Source organism: Tamandua tetradactyla, chromosome 4, assembly GCF_023851605.1.
Source record: "Tamandua tetradactyla isolate mTamTet1 chromosome 4, mTamTet1.pri, whole genome shotgun sequence".
In the NCBI taxonomy this organism is placed as follows: Eukaryota; Metazoa; Chordata; class Mammalia; order Pilosa; family Myrmecophagidae; genus Tamandua; species Tamandua tetradactyla.
The window spans coordinates 54,937,527-54,957,866 of record NC_135330.1 but is presented as its reverse complement, the minus strand read 5'-3'; positions in this window follow the sequence as shown (position 1 = coordinate 54,957,866).

Sequence of the window (20,340 nt, the reverse complement as noted above, 5' to 3'; positions counted from 1 at the left end):
CCTGACAGCACTTACATATTATCATGTTCACCTTCCATTATTTATAGGGTCATGGTATTTAGCAGTAAAATGACACATATAAAGGTTGACTCTCCATTAGATGGCCATATAAAACCAGAACTAACTGATGTTGCACAAAGAGAAAAAGCTCCAGGTTATAGTTAGAGGAGCAGGTTGTACGCAGTTTTGTATCTGTCACCATCTCTCTGATTTTGGACTGATTAACTTCTTTGGATCTGTTTTCTAATCTGTAGATTTTGCAGGATGTTATCATTTAAAAGATACAATTTAAAACTCGCATGTCAATGCCCTAGACTTTTGTTTGTCAAATGGCTTTGCATCAAAATATGTAACGGAAAAACTCTCTAACTATAAGAGAAATGAGCAGAAACAATTTTAATAGAAAAACCACTCCTAATTGAGTGGGAGATGTTCAACTGAGGGGCTCGGCATAGATGACTTCCAAGGTTCTTTCCAACCAGTGCGCCATCCTTCTAGTTATGAGGTCAGCTTTGATAGAGCTTCCTTGCTGTATCCTCACATGGCAATCCCAACCTAACTGTGACTTTCTAGTGCCACAGAATGTATAAAGCAAAAATTCTGGATTCAGTTTGATCCAAACACTACTCTAGCCTCAGCAGTAGAATGTGAAATAAAGACTGTCTCATGAATTTAAGACTGAAATTTAAGACAAATTCTACCCTCAGCAGTACAATCTGAAGCTTAAGACAGCCTCACGAATTTGATCACTGATGTGCAGAGCTCACAGTTTTGAAGCACTGAACCCATTTTTATATTTGCAACGGAAGTGTTTGCTTGCATGGCTTAGCTGAAATACATCACAGGAGTTCTGTTTGCATCTTTGTTTTAATATCTGTTTCCTTAGGACATCGGTGTTCTTAACTGCCCTCCTATTTCCTCGCATTACTAAGCTTAAGAGTAGATTCAAAGTTATAGCAAATATTAAACAGTTTGGAAATGTGGTTAGCAGTGTGGTATGACTGCTTTCAGTTGAAGTGTTAAAATTGCCAGTAAGTCAGAAAGAAAAAAGAAGACACAGCATTTGCCCAAAGCCCAAAGCCGAATTTCACCAACATGAATAAGATTCAGGGCTTAGGAGGCTGTTAAACCTTTTCTCTACATGTGTTTTTAAGCTCCTTTGAGATCACTCACTGAATTCACACATGCTTATAATATCTTGTTGAGTCAAGCAATGTTCAATTGAAGAATCAAATTGTAAATCCCCTTCAGCTCAAAAAATTATTAATTTTATTTTCTTCACTAGCAGGTTTGGCATGGAGCTTTAAGGCCATAATGTGAAACCGGGTAAGATCGGGGATCGGTCTAGCCTGGTATTGAACTCATGGGTTACGACCTACATCTCAACAATTTAGAACATGCTAAATCTCATTGCCCCAAATAATACATTCTCAAGTCTTTATTTAAGCTTTTATTTAAACATAAACCTATTGAATTTACTCTATGCCTGTGCCTGGGCTGGGAGACTGCAAATACATGGTCCCTGTATTCAAGCTGCTCACAGTCCAGTGGAGGTCTTAAATAGTCCACAGATATATGCTGCCAGTATAGATACAATTTTTTATATCAGAGCCCTAGCATTCCTTATTTCATCTTACATGGGATAATGCCACTGTTCTTAAATTATACAATCCTGAGTACTAATAGCATACACAGCATTTAGCATTACTTCAATCTGGCAAGTAAAGATTCTGTCTCCATTATCTCTAAAGATGAAGAGTCAAGACCAATTCCTCTCACCCTCCAACCAGTATATAGGGATTTCTGGCTTCCTTTGTAAAAGGAAACAACTATTTGAGATGTAGGTCATAACCCATGAGTTCAATACCAGGCTAGACCGATCCCACCCAGTTTCACAAAAGGCCTTAAAGCTCCATGCCAAACCTGCTAGTGAAGAAAATAAAATTAATAATTTTTTGAGCTGGAGGGGATTTACAATTTGATTCTTCAATTGAACATTGCTTGACTCATCAAGATATTATAAGCATGTGCGAATTCAGTGAGTGATCTCAAGTAGTTGTTTCCTTCCTGTAAAAGGAAACAACTTTTGAGAAAGAAAAGGGATGATTGTCACTTGCCTTACATACTCGTAAGCAATTTGGATAGTTGTCTTAGGAAAGATGCCAAAGAGTTTCTGGGAGACAGTGTGGTCCAGCTGGAAAGGGGAAGTATGGAGATTCCATATCCTTGAGTTAGTGGGTAATGTGATTTCCAAATGGGTATTTTCATGACCCTTTGGTTTCTCTAAATTTTGCAGAAGTCACTAGAGCAGTAGTTAGACCTCAGCACCCATTAGGTTATTTTTAAAAACTGCTTAAAAAAAAAAAAAGCTCTTTACAAAGCTTAAAAAAAAGAGTGAGGTGGGACATTTTGTAGAAAGAAAACAGTGGAAACTTAGCAATATGATAAAGAATCATATCTTTGTTTGAATTACTCTTAGGTTCCTTGGTATGTTCAGGGTCTGACTGGATTGGGGGAACCCAGTACAAATAACCTGGACTGGAAGGACATTGAAGCCCAATCAGAGGCTGGGAAAGACCTGAACAATTTTTTTTTAAAATCAAATCCTGAATCCATTCTCTAGCAGCTCTGGTTATGTCTCTGAGATGCTTCTTTGATGCTATGGATATAGAGGAAGCCAGAACTTTCTAGCATAATTACAAAAAAAAAAAAATCCTCCACCTCCGTTGGTCCCCACTGGGAAGCCACTGGTAAATACTTCCTGTCTGTTATAAAGTGTCACTGTCAATTTTATAGTCTAAAAAATAGAAGAAAGCCCAAAACATCAAAATCCATTCTTTCCCCCAATACCTTATGAACTAAATGTAGGCTCATAGATCTTTCATCCAAAATAAATCAGGCCAAAAATAGTCAATAAGCCCAATTAGGATTACTCAGCAGATTTAATAAATATTCTTAATATAGTCTACATGTGTCTTCCATCTTACTTTCTTTGTTTAATTAACTTTTCATATACATCAGTGGAAGAAAATTTTTGAGCATTTTTTTTGTGAACACAGAAAACAGTTAAATTTGTATAGGATTTTTAAATGTATTGAATTTCAATAGGGAGAAAGGCATTGGTAATAGAAATTATGACAGAAATAAAGTGCATTGTTATTATCTCTCTCTGCCAAATTTATTTGAGCCACTAATAAACATGCTATTCACTATATCTAAATTTTCCAGATAATAGAAAACATCAGCTCTAGCTTTCTATCTTAAACATTTAAAAATGGAAATATTACCAAAATGCAGTAAACTGGGCTAGCCTCAACTGTCTGTATCTCTGTTCCCATTACGAAGCTGCTGAGAACTACTGGATGAATTCCTGGCATCCAGTTTTCTATACATCTATGAGATAATCTCATCCAAGCCCACAGCACACCTTGGCAAACCCTCAGTTCATCTCCTATATAATTCACTTTCGAACTGTTTTTGCATTGCTAAACCCATAAAGTCACTCCTTTAGGATATTATGTTGTAAATTACTTCAATGGTAAAAAAAAATCAACTACCCCCTTTACTTCAATTTTCACATTTTCCTTTGATCTTAAAGGAATAATTTTTCCTCTTTCCAAAGCAAATGTTTCACCTTTATTTTTAAACCCAATTCATTACGTCCTCTCCGGGTTCTTGATGCAGAATTTCCTCCCTTTTGAAACTTCACTCTCCTCCTCCACTGGCTTCTAATCTACAAATCAGATTACATCTCCCTCATTTAACATATCCTCCATTCTCTTTAAACATTCTGACCAGGTATCTGTTCCTATCACTCAATGAGACTGACCTCCACGCTATTCCAAGAATCTGTTCTCAGCCCTCTTTGCACTTGCCCTGTCAGTAGCACTTCACACAATCACCCCTCCTTTCTTCAATTACTTTCCCACTTAGATTCCAGAACATGCTTTCTCAGTTTTCTTCCCACCTCATGGGCCACTCTTTCTCTAGACCCAGCTCTCCTTCTTGAGCTCTACAAAATACATGACCAAGGACTTGGTCCTAGAAACTCTTGTCTTTCTTATTTCCTTCACACGTAATATCGTCCAGTTATTTGATTTTGATGATTTTTGCACCTTTGTGACCTAAAAGATACATGTATTGTTCTAAATTCTTCCAAGTTTTAGACTTATTCTATCCAACTGCTATTTATATTCTACTTGATTTCTAATAGGTAATTGAAACTTAATACGTCCAAAACAGAAGCCTTTGTTTCTACTCCTCCCTAAATATTCCCTATCATTCAGTATCATTCCCTTTCCATTTACCCAGAAGCTCTTTCATTTCTTCACATACACACCCGACCCATCCATTCACTAAATCTGTTGATACCAAACTTCATACTCTATCGAGAATCCAAATTTATCTCATCACTTTTGCTACTATTACCCAGTTCAAGCCAGCACTAATTCTGACCAAGATAACCCACAATAGCCTCCTACCTGGTCTTGTTGCTTGTCATCTTGCCTTCTCGTAGTCCATTCTCCACACAGTAATTAGGATACATTTAAAATAATAGATATGCATGATAATAAATATTCTAAGATAATATTTACAATAAACTCTGTAGTCCAGGGCCCTACATGATTTGGCCCCAGCCTACCTCCCTAAACACATCTCCTGCTATTTTCTCATTCGCCCACTGAATATGAGCCACACTGAGCTTCTTGAGACCCCTCAAATACTCCAAACTCATTCATTCTCTTGAAACAGCCTTGTTGTAGGTCATCAATGACTAGAGGCCAATATCAATGAACTATTCTTAGACCTCAACATATTAACTTTTCGATAGTGCTTGACACCACTGACTAAAAAATCTGTCATTTTTGAAACCTCTTCTCTATGGCTTCCGTGATATTAAATTCTCATGGTTTATCCGTTAATTCTCCAAATATTTCTTTTCATTCTTCTTGGTAGAGTCTCCTCCTTCTGTTCCCTCAAACATAAACTTTCAATCAAATAAAAAGTAGATGTAGAAAAATAACTTGACGTAACCCCCAAATGTTTTCTCAGGGTGGTGAAGAAATCAGTTGTCTATTTCTTTTGTTTTTATTTCTATATGTGTTCTATTTGTTTCTCAAATTAACATAACTGTTACTTTATTTCTATCAAAGCAATGTATACTCATGCTTAAAACTTAAGTAACATAGAATAATATATAATAAAAAGCAATATTTGTCTCCTATTCAATCCCCACCCCACACTCAGTTCTACTTTCCAGAAAAAAAACATTCAATCATTTCTGTTTTAAGTCTTAGGTATTTACCTTTATGTCTCTAATTAATTATTCTAGAAGTAAGATACAAGTCAGACCTTTCTAACACTCAACCAAAAATACACTTGCACTAGTGATATGGAAGTAATTTTTCTCTAACATAAGAGTACTAAGAAACTATTTGAAGTAACTCACTTGTGTTGGGACTCAAATTTTCGTCCCTAGGATATGGCCCTGTTTCACTTCACAGACTCTGCTTTATCTGCATTCCAGCCTAGGGAAAAGGGCCAGAGAGAGGAGGGGAGTGTGTGCTCCTCTTATTTAGGGACCTGATCTAAAGGTTGTCTACTTCACTTCATCTCACTTGTCTGTTGGTCACACCTAGCTACAAGAAAAGACTGGAATATGTAGTTGGGTGGCCATGTATGAGGATTCCTTGTTCCTTAAGCAGTTTAATTGAAATAGTCACATATCATATAATCCATCCAAAGTGTACAATCACTGGGTTTTAGTATAGTCACAAAGATATGCATTCATCATCACAATCAATTTTAGAACATTTTTGTCACTCTGAAAAAAAACCCCATAACCCTTAGCAATCACGCTCAATCCTTTTTACCTCCTCCAATCCTACATAACAACTAATCTTATTCTGTCTTTATAAATTTACTGATTTTTTTATACGTGGAATCATATAATATGTAGTACTTTGTGTCTTGTTTCTTTCACTTACCATAATGTTTTTAAAATTATTGCTACTGGTTTTGAATTAGAGAAGATGTACATTTACATAGAAGTCATGTAAAAATACAATGTCCCATATAGTTCCCTATTGTTGACACTGCGTTAGTCCAGGATCTTTGTAACAACTGATGAACAAATATTGAAATATTGCTGTTAGCTATAGTTCATAGTTTACATTAGTTATATTTCCCATATACCACCCTATCATTTACACATTGTAATAATGTACATTTTTTTATAGTTTACAAAAGAACAATCTCATATTTGTACTATTAACCACAATCCATTGTCCACAACAGGGTTCACTGTGTTAGGCAGTCCCGTGTTTTATCTTCGAATGTTTCTTCTAGTAACATACACAACCCCAAATTTCCCCTTTCAACCACATTCAGAAACATACTTCAGCACTGTTAATTACACACAAGATAATGTGCTACCATCACCACAATCCATTCCCAAACATTTACAATCAATCAAAATAGAAATTCTGCACAAATTAAACCTCAGCTCCATTCTATAAACTGTGTAACCCAAATGCCAGATTCTAACTCTTTGAGTTTACTTAGTATCATTAGTTCATATCAATGAGATTATACAATATTTGTCCTTTTGTGTCTGGTTTATTTCACTCAACATAATGTCCTCAGAGTTCATTCATGTTGTCAGATGCATTAGAACTTCATTCCTTTATATGGATGAATAGTATTCCATTGAATATGTAAATCACTTTTGCTTATCCGTTGTGCTGGTTTGAAAGTTTTGTGTACCTTACAAAAGCCATGTCCTTTGATTCTGGCTCATTATTGTAGAGTGGAAAACTTTGATAAGATTATTTTCATGGAGATTGAACCACTCAATTGGGGGTGTGACCTTTTGATTAGATGGAGATGTGGCCCCACCCATTTAAGGTGTGTCTTTAGTTTACTGCAGTCCTTTAAAAGAGGAAGCATTTTGGAAAAAGTTCAGGCTGACAGATGCTTAGAGAACAGTTGCTTCAGAGCTGATGGAGACTCTTGGAGATGCTTGGAGTGCCAGCAGAGAGAGCAGGACAGTAATGTTTGGAGCCCAACAGATGTTGCCATGTACCTTCCCATGAGATGCTAAGCAAGCCAGGACACAAAGATGTGTCCCAGAGGAGCTAAGTGAAGGCCTTCATTTGAGAGGAAACCACTGACATCAGAAGCTGAGAGCAATGGAACTGGGAACAAATACCAACAGATGCCAGCCACGTGCCTTCACATGTGGCAAGCATTGGCCTTTCTTAAGTCAAGTGTCCTTCTCTGGATGCCTTAGTTGGGACATTTTTATGGCCTTAGAATTAGAAACTTGTAACTTTATGAATTCCCATTTTAAAAGCTATTCCATTTCTGACTCTCTCCAAAATGTTTCTTCTTTTAAGGGATTCCAGTAAGTAACTTCACCTTCAGTGGGTAGAGACATACCTCCATGGAAATCATCTAATCTAAAGTTACCACCCACAATTGAGTGGGTCACATCTTCATGGAAACAATCAAAATGCTCCCCCCACCTCAGCAATATTGAATGAGGATTAAAGGGCATGGCTTTTCTGGGGTCCACCACAGATTCAGAACGGCACACCTGCCAACCCCCAACCAGGACCATTCCAGCCAATCCTAAAGAACACCTAGGGCAATATGTAAGATTCCATAAGGGTTCCATGCACTAGAGTAACTTTCCGGAAACCTACAACTTCCAGATGGGTCCAGACCAGATAAGTCCTGCAACCTAGAGAGCCCAGTCTCTCCAGAACATCAGACAGTTCTATCTTCCTACCTCATATTATTGACAGATCCTTCCAACATGAAAAAGTTAGAATGGCCATAACCCAAACACTCCTAAAGAGAGGGATAGAAAGATCAAAGGTGATGGGGGAGTCATACAGAGAACACAGGACTTAACAAACGAATATGATTGCTGAATTATTAAATTAATTTTTCTTTTAGTTTCCAGTATCTTAGAGCAGCTAAAAGTAAAAACCTAAAATTGTGGAATTGTAACCCATGCCAAACTCTGAAATATGTTCTACAACTAATTGTGGTGCTATGCTTTGAAATTTATAGCTTTTTTGTATATATGTTATTTTTCACAAAAAGAAAAAAAAGTCAATTGTGATGATAAAAATCTATTTATGCCTTCTAACCTCTATGTTCTGGAGCAGCTAGAAGGAAAAATCTGAAAGGATCGTATGGTATCCCATGGCAAACTCTGGGATCTGTCCCGTAACTACTTGGTGAAGCATGCTTTGAAAACAATTGCTTTTTTCTTTCTTTGCTTTCTGTATATATTATACAATAAAAAAGTTAAAAAAGAAGGGAAAAGAAAGCTATTCCATTTCTGGTATATTGCGTTCTGGCAGCTTTAACAAACCAAAACATCCATTTATCTGTTAACGAACACTTGGGATACTTCTGTCTTTTGGTAATTGTGAACAATGTCACTGTGAACACTGGTGTGCAAATGTCTGTTCATGAACTTTTATTTAGTTCTTCTGGGTATATACATAGCAGCAGAACTGCCAGATCATATATTCTATACTTAGCTTCCTGAGGAACCACCAGACGGTCTTCCACAGTGGCTGCAGCATTTTACATTCCCGCCAGCAGGGGCTGACTGTTCCATTGCTCCACATCCTCTCCAACACTGGTATCTTTCTGTTTGTTTAATCGCAGCCATTCTAGTAGGTGTGATGTCATATCTCATTGTGGTTGTGCTGGTTTGAAAATGTTATGTACCCCAGAAAAGCCACGTTCTCTTATTCCTCAAAGGTGAAACCCTTTAACTGGATTGTTTCCATGGAGATGTGGTCCACTCAACTGTGGATGTGAACTTTTGTAGGATGGAGCTGTGACTCCACCCATCTAGGGAGTGTCTTGATTGGTTTATTTGAGTCTCTTAAAAGGCAAAACATTTGGGGGAAAGTACAGAGCTGACAGAGCTAACACAAGTCTCAGCCATTTGGAGATACAGAAAGAAAATGCCCTCAGAGAAGCTGTTTGAAATGAGAAGCCGATAGACCAGTAGACATCAGTTCTGTGCCTTCCCAACTGATGGGGGTGTTCTGGACCCTTCAGCCTTCCTGAGTCAAGGTATCTTTCCCTTGATGCCTTAGTTTGGACATTCACATGGTCTTAGAACTGTAAATTTGTGACAATAAATTCTCTTTATAAAAGCCATTTCTGGCTGTTTGATTTCCTCCTCAGATTGTTCATTACTAGTGTATAGAAACACTACTGATTTCTGCATGTTAATCTTGTATTCTGCCATTTTGTTGATTTTATTATTATCTTGAGGTTGTAGATAGATGATATTATCTGCAAATAATGAAAGCTTTACTTCTTCCTTTCTGATTTGGGTGTTTTTATTTCTGTTTCTTGCCTAATTGTTCTAGCTAAAACTTCTAGTACAATGTTAAATAACACTGGTAACAGAGGGCACCCTTGTCTTATTCCAGATCTTAGAGGGAAATCTTTCTGTTTCTCACTATTGAGTAAAATTTTGCAGTTGTTTTTTATAAACCCTTTATCATTTAGAGGAAGTTTCCTTCCATTCCTGTCTTTCAAAGTGTTTTTATCAAGAAAAGATGCTGGATTTTGTCAAAAGCCTTTTCTGCATCAAACAAGATGGTCATGTGATTTTTTCCCCTTTATTTTGTTATTGTGGAGTATTACATTAATGGATTTTCTTGTGTTGAATTAGCTTTGCGTAACTGGGATAAAACCCACTTGATCACGGTGTATAATTCTTTTAATGTTCTACTGGATTCAATTTGCACATTTTTGTTGAAATTTTTGCATGTATATTCATTAGAAAATTTGGTCTATAACTTTCTTTTCTTGTAGTATCTTTATCTGGCTTTACTATTAAGGTGATGTTGGCTTCATAGAATGAGCTGGGTATAGTGCGCCCTCCTCTTGAATTTTTTGGAAGAGTTTGAGCAGGACTGGTAGTAATTCTGCTTAGACTTATTGGTAGGATTCACCTGTGAAGGCATCTGGGCTTTTTTTATTGGAGGTTTTTGATGACTGCTTCAATCTCTTTTTTTGTAATTGGTCTGTGGGAGTCTTCTATTTTTTCTAGAGCTATGTAGGTTTTTCATGTGTTTCTAAGAATTTGTCCACTTCATGTAAGCATCTAAGCTGTCTGTTTGGTTGACATACAATTCTTCGTAGTGATCTTTTTATGTCTGTGGGTTCAGTAGTAATGAACTCATTTCTGATTTTATTCATTTGCCTCTTCCCTCTTTTTTTCTTAGTTGGTCTAGCTGAAGTTTTGTCAATTTTATTGATCTTCTCAAAGAGCCAGACTTGTTTTTGTTGATCTTTTCCATTGTGTTTTTATTCTCAGTATCACTTATTTCTGCTCTAATTTTTATTTCTTTGCTTTAGCTTGCTTGGGGATTAGTTGGTTAGTCTTTTTCTAGTTCCTCCAGGTATGCAGTTAGATCTTTGATTTTTTTGCTCTTTCTTCCTTTGTTTAATGTAGGAGTATAAGGCTATAAATTTCCCTCTCAGCATTCCCTTTGCTGCATCCCATAATTTTGATATGCTGTGTTGTCATTTTCATTTGTCTTGAGATGTGTACTGATTTTTCTTGCAATTTCTTCTTTGCCCCACTGATTGTTGAAAGCGTGTTGTTTACCTTGTATTTATAAATAAATTTTCCAGTTCTCAGCTTGTTATTGATTTCCAGCTTCTTTCCATTATGGTCAAAGAGAGTGCTTTGTATAATTTCAATCTTTTTAATTCATTGAGACATGTTTTGTGACTTAAAATGTGGTCTATCCTGGAGAATGATCCATGAGTACTTGAGAAGAATGTATATCCTGCTGATTTGAGGGTGCAATATTCTGTATATGTCTGTGAAGTCTACTTCACTACTCATATTATTCGAGTTCTCTGTTTCCTTGTGGATTCTCTGTCTAGCTGTTCAATCTATTGACATGAGTGATAAATTGAAGTCTCCAACTTTTACTGTAGAGATGTCTTATTCTCCCTTCAGTTTTACCAGTGTTTGCCTCAGGTGCTTTGGGACACCATGGTTAGGTGCATACATATTTTTGATTGTTAATTTTTCTTAGCTGATTTTCCTTTTTATTAATATATAGTGTCCTTTTTTGCTTCTTGTTTTAGTTTGCTAATGCTGCCAGAAATGCAATATTCCAGAATTGTGTTTGGCTTTTATAAAGGAAATTTATTATGTTACAAGCTTACAGTTCTAAAACCATACAAATGTCCAAACTAAGACATTCAGAGGAAGTTACCTTGACTCAAGAAAGGGCCAATGAATTTCAGAATTTGTCAGCAAGGAAGGCAAATGGTAATATCTGTTAGCTTTCTCTCCTGGCTTCTCATTTCAAATGGCTTCCCTGGAGGCATTTTCTTTCTGCATCTCCAAACATCTCTCTCTGTGCCAGCTCTGAAACTTTTTTCCAAAATGGTTCCCTCTTAAAGGATTCCAGTAAGCAACCCACCTTGAATGGGTGGAGATGCGTCTCCATAGAAACCACCTAATCAAAATATCCCACTTACAATTGGGTGGGTCACATCTCCATGGAAACAACTTAATAAAAAGATCCCACACAACAATATTGCATCAGGATTAAAGAACATGGCTTTTCTAGAGCACACAATAGTTTCAAACTGGCACACCTCTTATAAAAGTTTTATATTTAAAATCTATTTTGTCCAAATATTAGTATAGCAACCCCAGTTCTTTTTTGGCTAATCTTGCTATGGAATGTCTCTTTCCAACCTTTCACTTTCAACCAATCTGTGTCTTTGGCTCTAAGCCGAGTCTTTTGTACAGAGCCTATAGTTGGTTCATACTTTTTAAACCTATTCTGTCAAACTGTGTTTTTTTTTTAATTGGGGAGTTTAATCTATTAATATTCAGTGTTATTAGTATAAAGGCAGTAATTACTTCAACCATGTTTTTCTTTGAGTTTTATCTGTTGTACTGGTTTGAAAATATTATGTACCCCAGAAAAGTCATGTTTTAATCCTGATTTAATCCTGTGGAAGCAGTCATTTCTTTCACTCCTTATTCAATACTGTAGGTTGGAAACGTTTGGTTAGATTATCTCCATGGAAATGTGGCACACCCAATTTTGGGTGTGACCTTTTGATTAGATGGAGATGTGACCCCACCCATTTAAGATCTTGATTAATTTACTAGAGCCTTTAAAAGGGGAAAATTTTTGGAGAAACCTCAGAAATGACAGAGCCAACAGAAACTTCAGAGCAAAGCTGACACAAATGCCAACACTTGGAGAACAGAGACACAGATGTTTGAAGATGCTTGGAGCCTAACAGATATCACCATGAGATATTCAGGAATCCAGAACTTAGAGAGAGCCAAGGGAAGCCAGATGAAGGCCAGTCCTGTGCAAGTAAAGTGAGAAACCCTGAAAGCAATGGAGCCCATGAACAAAAGACTGACAAGGGACCGTGTGCGTTCCCAGCCAACAGAAGTGTTCCAGATGCATTGGCCTTCCTTGATATAAGTGTATCTTTCCCTGGATGCCTTAGTTTGGACATATTTAAAGGCTTAGAACTGTAAATTTTTAACTTATTAAATTCCCTTTATAAAAGCCAATCCATTTCTAGTATATCACATTCTGGCAACTTACAAACTAATATATATGTCATATATTATTTTCTCTCTTTTTTTACCCTTTTAGTTACCCTTACTGATAATCTACATTTCTGTACTCTACTCCTAGCTTCTCTCTCCTGTCTTTTCCTTTTACTATGTAGAACTCTAGTATTTCTGGTAGAGCAACTCTCTTGTTGACAGATTATCTCAGTTTCTGTTTGTTTATACTTTAAACACTCCCTCATTTTTGAAGGAGAGTTTTGCTGTATAAAGAATTCTTGGCTGGTAGTTTTTCTCTTTCAGTTCCTTAAATATATCAACTTATTCTAGACCTTTAGAATGCCCTGTGTTTAACTGATCAGGTTATTTCAGTTCTACATCTGATTCTTGTCCTAGATATGTGGTGCAATTTTTAAGATTGCATACTTTGTGAAATTGTTTCAACTCCAGGAGAAGGCTTATCATCTCTTCCTTCTCCAATAATTTTTATATATTATGCTTGCTTTGTTTTGCCTCCATAGTTTTTTTGTTTGTTTTTTTAACACTTCTTTCATTGACTCTGGCAGCTTCTGCTTAGAAGGCAAATTTTGGATAGAGGAACATCCTGGAGGGGAATTTCCCAAGTCAGTATTTCCCAGTCAAAACAGAACCCATGAAGTGGGCACAGACCAGCTCCAAAAAGTTCTGGGGATTGGGTTAGGAAAGTCATGTAAAGCCTTTCCCACAACTCCACAAAACTGCATCTTCCTGGCCTTCCCAGCAGATGATACCCTTCAGCAAACTGCTCATTGCAGCCCTAAGGAGGCTGGGTCTATAAATCTCCACTTTCTCCAACCTTTTTGGAGGAAGCAATGAAACAATGGCTGCAGCCATCCCTTTGTGATTGAGCTGACACAGCAGCTCAGAACCAGGACTCAAAATCCACATTCACTGATCAAAAGTCATGATCAATTCTCAGCTATGTCCCCCCCCACACACCTCCTTGAGGAAGAGGACTTCCATGTCTCTCTCCATCCATAAAAGCTGGACAGGTACTGGACTCCAAGGTGGCCTACCTCAAGAGTGGGGGATGTGTACTGGCAACCACGTTGGAGTGAGCTGCACAAAATTATTTTCTTGCATCTTCTCAGACTTTTCATCCTCTTCTTCCATGGATGCTGTACAGTGCTCCCCTGGTCTCAGGAGTCCAGAACAGTCGTTTCAGATAATTCCTGCTTCTCCACTAACAGTTTTGGAGGAGGAGTGGGTCTTGGAGCTCCCTAATCTGCCATTTTCCCCAGAAGTTCCCAGATTTATTTTTATTTTCAAATTGAAAAAGAATAAATAGTAAAGAATCAACTAGAAACCTCTCCCACATTTATACAATTCCCTTTTGAATAATCAGCTTTGGATATTATCTGTTAACTTCTTACAATGATAGATGAAGACCTGGATCATCAAAACACCTTCTCTTTTTCCCTTTGTTCCCAAAAGGGTCGTGTCACTAATATTGGCCCCTCTTTTATCTTTATTCCCCACTTTATAAAATAATCATGTTATCAGCTGTATCCTTTTCTCTACTTCTCATCCCTCTTTCCACTTCTCAATGTTGTTACCAAATTCAAATTTTTTTATTATCAAGATTCATGACATATTTTTTCTGTGACTAAATAAGGTCTTTAGTGTCTGTCTGTAGATTCATTCTACATGCTGAAAACCCAATTAATAGCAGTTACATCATTTGACATGTAAATATTGACCACTACTATGCAAAGGAGTGTGCTTTGACTACATTATCTTCCTTAAGACACCACATTCCCATACACTCTCAGAAGAGTGTCATCCAAGAATCAAGTTCAAATTGTTTCTCCTTTATTATTTTTCATCATTTGCTCAAAATTGTCGTATTTCAATTTACTACACTTTTGAATCATGAATTGATTTTATAAACATGTTATCCTTCAATTTCTGATTGTTTTTCTTTTTCTTATTGAGAAAATAAACTTATTTTCTTTATGCTATCCCTAATGCTTTACAGCTTCTTACCAGTTCTATAAATTGCTTGGAACACATTTCATTCATTTTCATGAAGCACCCTAGGTCATTTGCTTCATATTCAGTCCATGATTTTCTTGCATAGCTTTGTGTTTTGATCTCTGGTTTCTAATCACCTTTTCTCCATTTCATGATCTGCCACTTTCTTATCCTTGAGTTCTTCCATTACTCAATCATGCCATCTGTTCTGTGGTCACTCCCTATGCCTTGTGCTGCAATCTGGTCTGGCTCCACTGGACCTGCTGCCCAACTCTCATGATGGAACTTCTTTGTGCTGCTTCCTTGAGTTGGTTACACTGTTTTCCAAATTCCATAGTACCTCAGTTCTGGTTTACTCCTTTGCTTTCCTGGAATACATCCTCAAATAACTTCCTTAGAAAAGGTATGTGTGAAACAAACTTTTGGACCCTGGGCATCAAGAAAGGTATTTTGTCAAATGCCTTTTCTGCATTTATTGAGATGATTATGTGTTTTTGTCCTTCATCCTCCTAATGTGGTATATTACATTAATTGATGTTCTTATGTTGAACCAACAGGGATAAATCCTGCTTGATCATGGTTTAATACTTATTTTAATATGCTGTTGGATTCAGTTTGCTAGCATTTTGTTGATGATTTTTGTATCTATATGTATAAGAACCATTGGTCTGTAGTTTTCTCTCCTGGTAATATTTTTATGTAGCTTTTGTATGAAGGTTATGCTGTCCCCAAAGAATGAGTTATGGGGTGTTTCCTCCTCTTCAATGTTTTGGAAGAGTTTGAGCAGAATTAGAGTTAAATCTTCTTGGACTGTTTGGTAGAATTCCCCTGTGAAGCTAACTGATTCTGGGCTTTTCTTTGTTGGGAGGTTTTAGATAACTGATCCAGTCTTTTTACTAGTAATTGGTTTGTTGAGATTGTCTATTTCTTCTTGAGTCAATGTAGGCAGTTTGTGTGTTTCTAAGAATTTGTTCTTTTTATCTAGGTTACTTAATTTACTGGTATACAGTTCTTCATAGCATTTCCTTATGGTTCTTTTTATTTCAGCAGGGTAAATAGTAATGCCCTCCTTTGCATTTCTGATTTTTGTTATTTGAATCCTCTCTTTTTTTCTTTGTCAATCCAGCTAAAGGTTTGTCAATTTTATTGATCTTTTCAAAGAACCAACTTTTGGTTTTGTTGATTCTCTCTATTGTTTTGTTGTTGTTGTTGTTGTTTCTACTTCATCTATCTCCTTTCTAATCTTATTTCCTTTCTTCTGCTTGTTTTGCTCTTCTTTGTCTAGTTCTTCCAGTTTTGAGGTTATTTCTCTGATTAGAGCTATAAATCTCCCTCTCAGCACTGCCTTCACAGTACTCCATAAGTTTTGGCATGTTGCATTTTCATTAGCCTCAAGATATTTTAAAATTTTGCTTCTGATTTCCTCTTTAAGTCATTGGTTATTTATGTTGTTTAATGCACACATATTTTGAATTTTCCATTTCTTCCTGTGTTATTTATTTCTAGCTTCATATCTTTTAATTTAATTTTGTGATCCAACAAGGTCACAAAAGAATGATCCATGTGCCCCTGAGAAGAATTTGTATTTTGCTTTTATTATGTGTGGTGATTTATGTATATCTGTTAGGTCTGGTCTGTTTAGTGTATTATTCAATTCCATATTGATCTTCTGCCTAGATGTTCAATTTGTGATTGAGAGTGGTATATTAAAATCCCCTACTATTAATGTAGAACAATCAACTTCTCCCTTCAAATCTGTCAGTATTTGCTTCATATATTTTGAGGTTCTGCTATTGGATGTATATATATTTATAATTGCTATATCTACTGTTGAATTGTCCTCTTTATCAGTATGTAATGACCAACTTTGTCCCTCATAACTGTTTTTTACTTAAAGTCTATTTTATCTTATATTAGTTTAGACACCCTAGCTCTCTTTAGGTTACTACTTGTATGGCATATATTTTTTCCATTCGTCCATCCTCAACCTACTTGTATCTTTGACTTTAAAGAGTCTCTTTGCAGGCAACATATAGTTGAGTCATACTTTTTAACCCATTCTGCCCATCTCTGTCTTTTGGCTAGAGAGTTTATCCACTTAGATTTAAAATCACTCCTGATAATACAGGACATTCTGCCATTTTGGTATTTAGCCTTTGTAAGTCTTATACCTCTTTTGTCTCTCACTTCTGTTAAAATCTACTTTTATATTTATTCATTTTATTGTGTTGTACCATATTAAGTGCCTTCTCATTTCTATCTGTATATATTTTTTCATCTTTTTTCCTTGTGGTTATCAGGGATTACATGATAAATACATAGCAATAACAAACTTTTTTTTCTTTGATAGCAACTTAGCTTCAATAGCATGTGCGAATACTTTTCCTATACCCTTCTGTCCCCCACTATTTTTTTGTACTTTTTGCCACTAAATTCTTCATATACTGTATGTCAAAAAATCCAGATTTATCATGACTTTTTATGCATTTGCATTTTAGCACTTGTAGGAAGTAAGAAGTAGGGTTACATAAAAAACAATACAATACAATAATACTGGCATTTATAATTATCCAAGTGGTTACCTTTATTGCAGGCCTTATTTCTTTATGCTGCTTTAAACCACTCTCTTGTGTCCTTTCCTTTCAGTCTGAAAAGATCCCTTTAACATTTCTTTGCAGTGCAGGTCTAGTGGTTAATAACTTCCTCAGTTTTTGTTTATTTGAAAATGTGTTAATCTATCCTCATTTTTGAAAGAGAGACTCACTGGATTCAAAATTCTTGACTGGCAGTTGTTTTCCCTCAGCACTTTAAGTAATTCAGCCCACTCTCTTCTTACCGCCATTGTTTCTGATATGAAACTGTCACTCAATCTAATAGGGACTCCCTTGTATATAAAACACTAGTTTTCTTTTGCAACTTTCAGAACTCTCTTCTTGTTCTTAGAATTTGGTAGTTTAATCAATATATAATAGGGTATATTTTTCTTCATGTTTATCATGTTTGGAGTTCTCTGAAATTCTTGGGTGTGCACCTTCACATCTTTTGCTAAATCTAGGAAGTTCTCTGTCATTATTTCTTTGACCATTCTTTCTGCCCCTTCCTCTCTTTCTTCTCATTCTGGGACTCCCATAATGCACATATATTATGCGCTTGATGGTATCCAAGAGTTGTCTTAGGTTATTTTCACTTTTAATATTTCTTTTCTCTCTATGCTCCTCAGCCTGATTGCATTCCAAGTGTCTTGTCTTCAAGATCACTGATTCTTATGTCTGCCAGCTCTAATTTGCTCTTGAAACCCTCTTGGGTATTTTTCATTTCAGTTATTGTGATCTTCAATTCCAGTGGTTCCGTTTGGTTCCCTTAAATTTCTACCACCTTACTTAGACTTTCATATTGTTTTCCTGATATCCTTTAGTTCATTCTCTTTACTTTCCTTCGTCTGGATGAGCATTTTAAAGATCATTTTTAAAGGTTTTTTTTTTTTTGTATCCCCATATTTTCTTCATCATTGGTGTTTTCTGTATTTGTATCCTCTTCCTTTGGAAAGACCATCATTTCCTCTTTCTTTGTTTGCCTTGTGCTCTGTTGCACACTGAACATTTTAGTATTTTAAAATTTTGACTCTGGATTTATGCCCTGGGATGTCTGTTTCTTGGTTTTGTAACCAGCTGGTGAAAAGACAGAGGCTGAACTTCAGCCCTCCTATCAGGTCTGCCTATGACTAACGCAGTGTGCAGGGTTTTTCCTGTCCTTCTGAGCCTCTATCTTTTTTGCTTTTAGGAAATTTATTAAGTTACAAGTTACAATTGTAAGACTGTGAAAATGTCCAGATTAAGGCACCAAGAAGAGGATATCTTCTTGGAGAAAATGTAGTTGGCATCCGGGGTTCCTTTGTCACATGGGAAGGCACATGGTGATGTCTGCTATCCTTCTCTCAGCTTTTGCTTTCAAATGGCTCTCTCAGCTCCTGGGGGGATCCTTCTGGCTTCTCCTAGGAGGTTTTCTTTTGAGTTTTCTCTCTTCTTAAGCTCTCTTAAAAGATTCCTGTAAAGGATTAAGACCCACTTTGAATTGGGTGGGTCACTTCTCCATGGAAACAACCTAATCAAAAGGTCCCATCCTTAATAGGTTGGCACCCACAAGATTGGATTAGAAAACCATGGCTTTTCTGTTATGCAACAGTTTCAAACCAGCACATTTCATCCTCTGGGCCCCTAAAAGACATATTCTTTCCATATGCAAGATACATTCACTCCATCACAATATCACAAAAGCCTTAAACATTTCAGTAGCAATACAAATACTGTACAAAGGCAAAATTCTCCTCTGGCTTTGGACCTGCGAAACTTAGAATAAGATACCTGTTTTCAATAAACAAAGAAGGGACAGTCACAGGATAAATGTTCCTATTTCCATAGGGATAAATTGGAAGGAAAAGAGAGGTCAAATGTCCTAAACAGTTCTGAAAACCTCCAGGGCAAACTCTATTAGATTTCAAAGTTTGAGAGTAATTTATAGAATGGGCTTGAGAGAGCAGCATTGCACACACACACACACACACACACACACACACACACACCCTTTCCAAGGGCTTAAACAACAGCCCTGCACTCTCCAACTGGGTTTCTATCTTGTCCTCAGCTTTTGGTATTAATTGTTTTGGAGTTCCCTGTTTACAGGACTTTGATTGTCACTTCTGTTTCCCAGGGAACAAACCTCCCTGTCCCAGGTATTTGAAGCCAGCAGGCATTTGCCCCAGATTGTCCACCTCCATAGGTTTTCACTTTCCTTTCAATGTCTCATGTTGCTTTTGCCTGGAGAGCCAGTTTGGGGAAAAGGGTCGCTCTTGGGCAGATTTTCCCAAGTTGGTCTTTCCCAGTCAACACCGAGTCAGGGAACCATGCATGAGGTGCAGATTGGCTCCAACGTTCTCTGTGGAGGGGGTCAGGAAAGGTGTCTAAAGCTTCTCTGATGGTTCCCCAAGGTTGAGCTTTCCTGGCTTGCCCAGGAAAATGCAGCCCTTCAGATAACTTTCCCCCACCGCCCTGAGGAAGTGCTACATCTTTAATCCCCTGTCCTGGGAGGGTTGAAACCATACTTGCTCTCAGAGCCAGGACCCAGTGAACTGAATTTGTTAGTCAAATGCTGTGCTAAGTGATTGGTCATGCCTACCCCTGTTCTTGGGGAATAAGATTTTTAAGTCCCTTTCTGTCACCTACAGCTCTCTAGTGGCTGGACTCTGCAGTGACCTACTGAGAGAGTGGGGGAATAATGGACACCAGTACTCACAGGGCAGTTAGAACAATTTATAGTTCTTTACCATATCCTAGTTTCTTCTTCTCTCCCTTCCCTATATGCTGTACAATGTTCTTCTGGCCTCTGGAGTTTCAAAATAGTTATTTCAGACAATTCTTACCTGTTTAATAGTTGTTTTGGTGGAAAAACTGAGTCCTGGAGCTCTCTATTCTGCCATCTTCCTAGATGTTCTCTCTCTTTTTCTTTTACTGTTAATTTTAATGAGGTTTCAGGAGAGAGAGAGATTAAATAAAGTATGCTCAGTCTGGCGTCTCATAATAAGCATACATACTGTACATTTTAAAATGAAAACACAGTTTAATTTAAACAATATGATACTCTTTAGAGTTTCCCCATTCTCTTCTCATCCTTATGCCTGTGCATCCCTGCTCTTCATTACCACTTTTGAATCTTTTCCA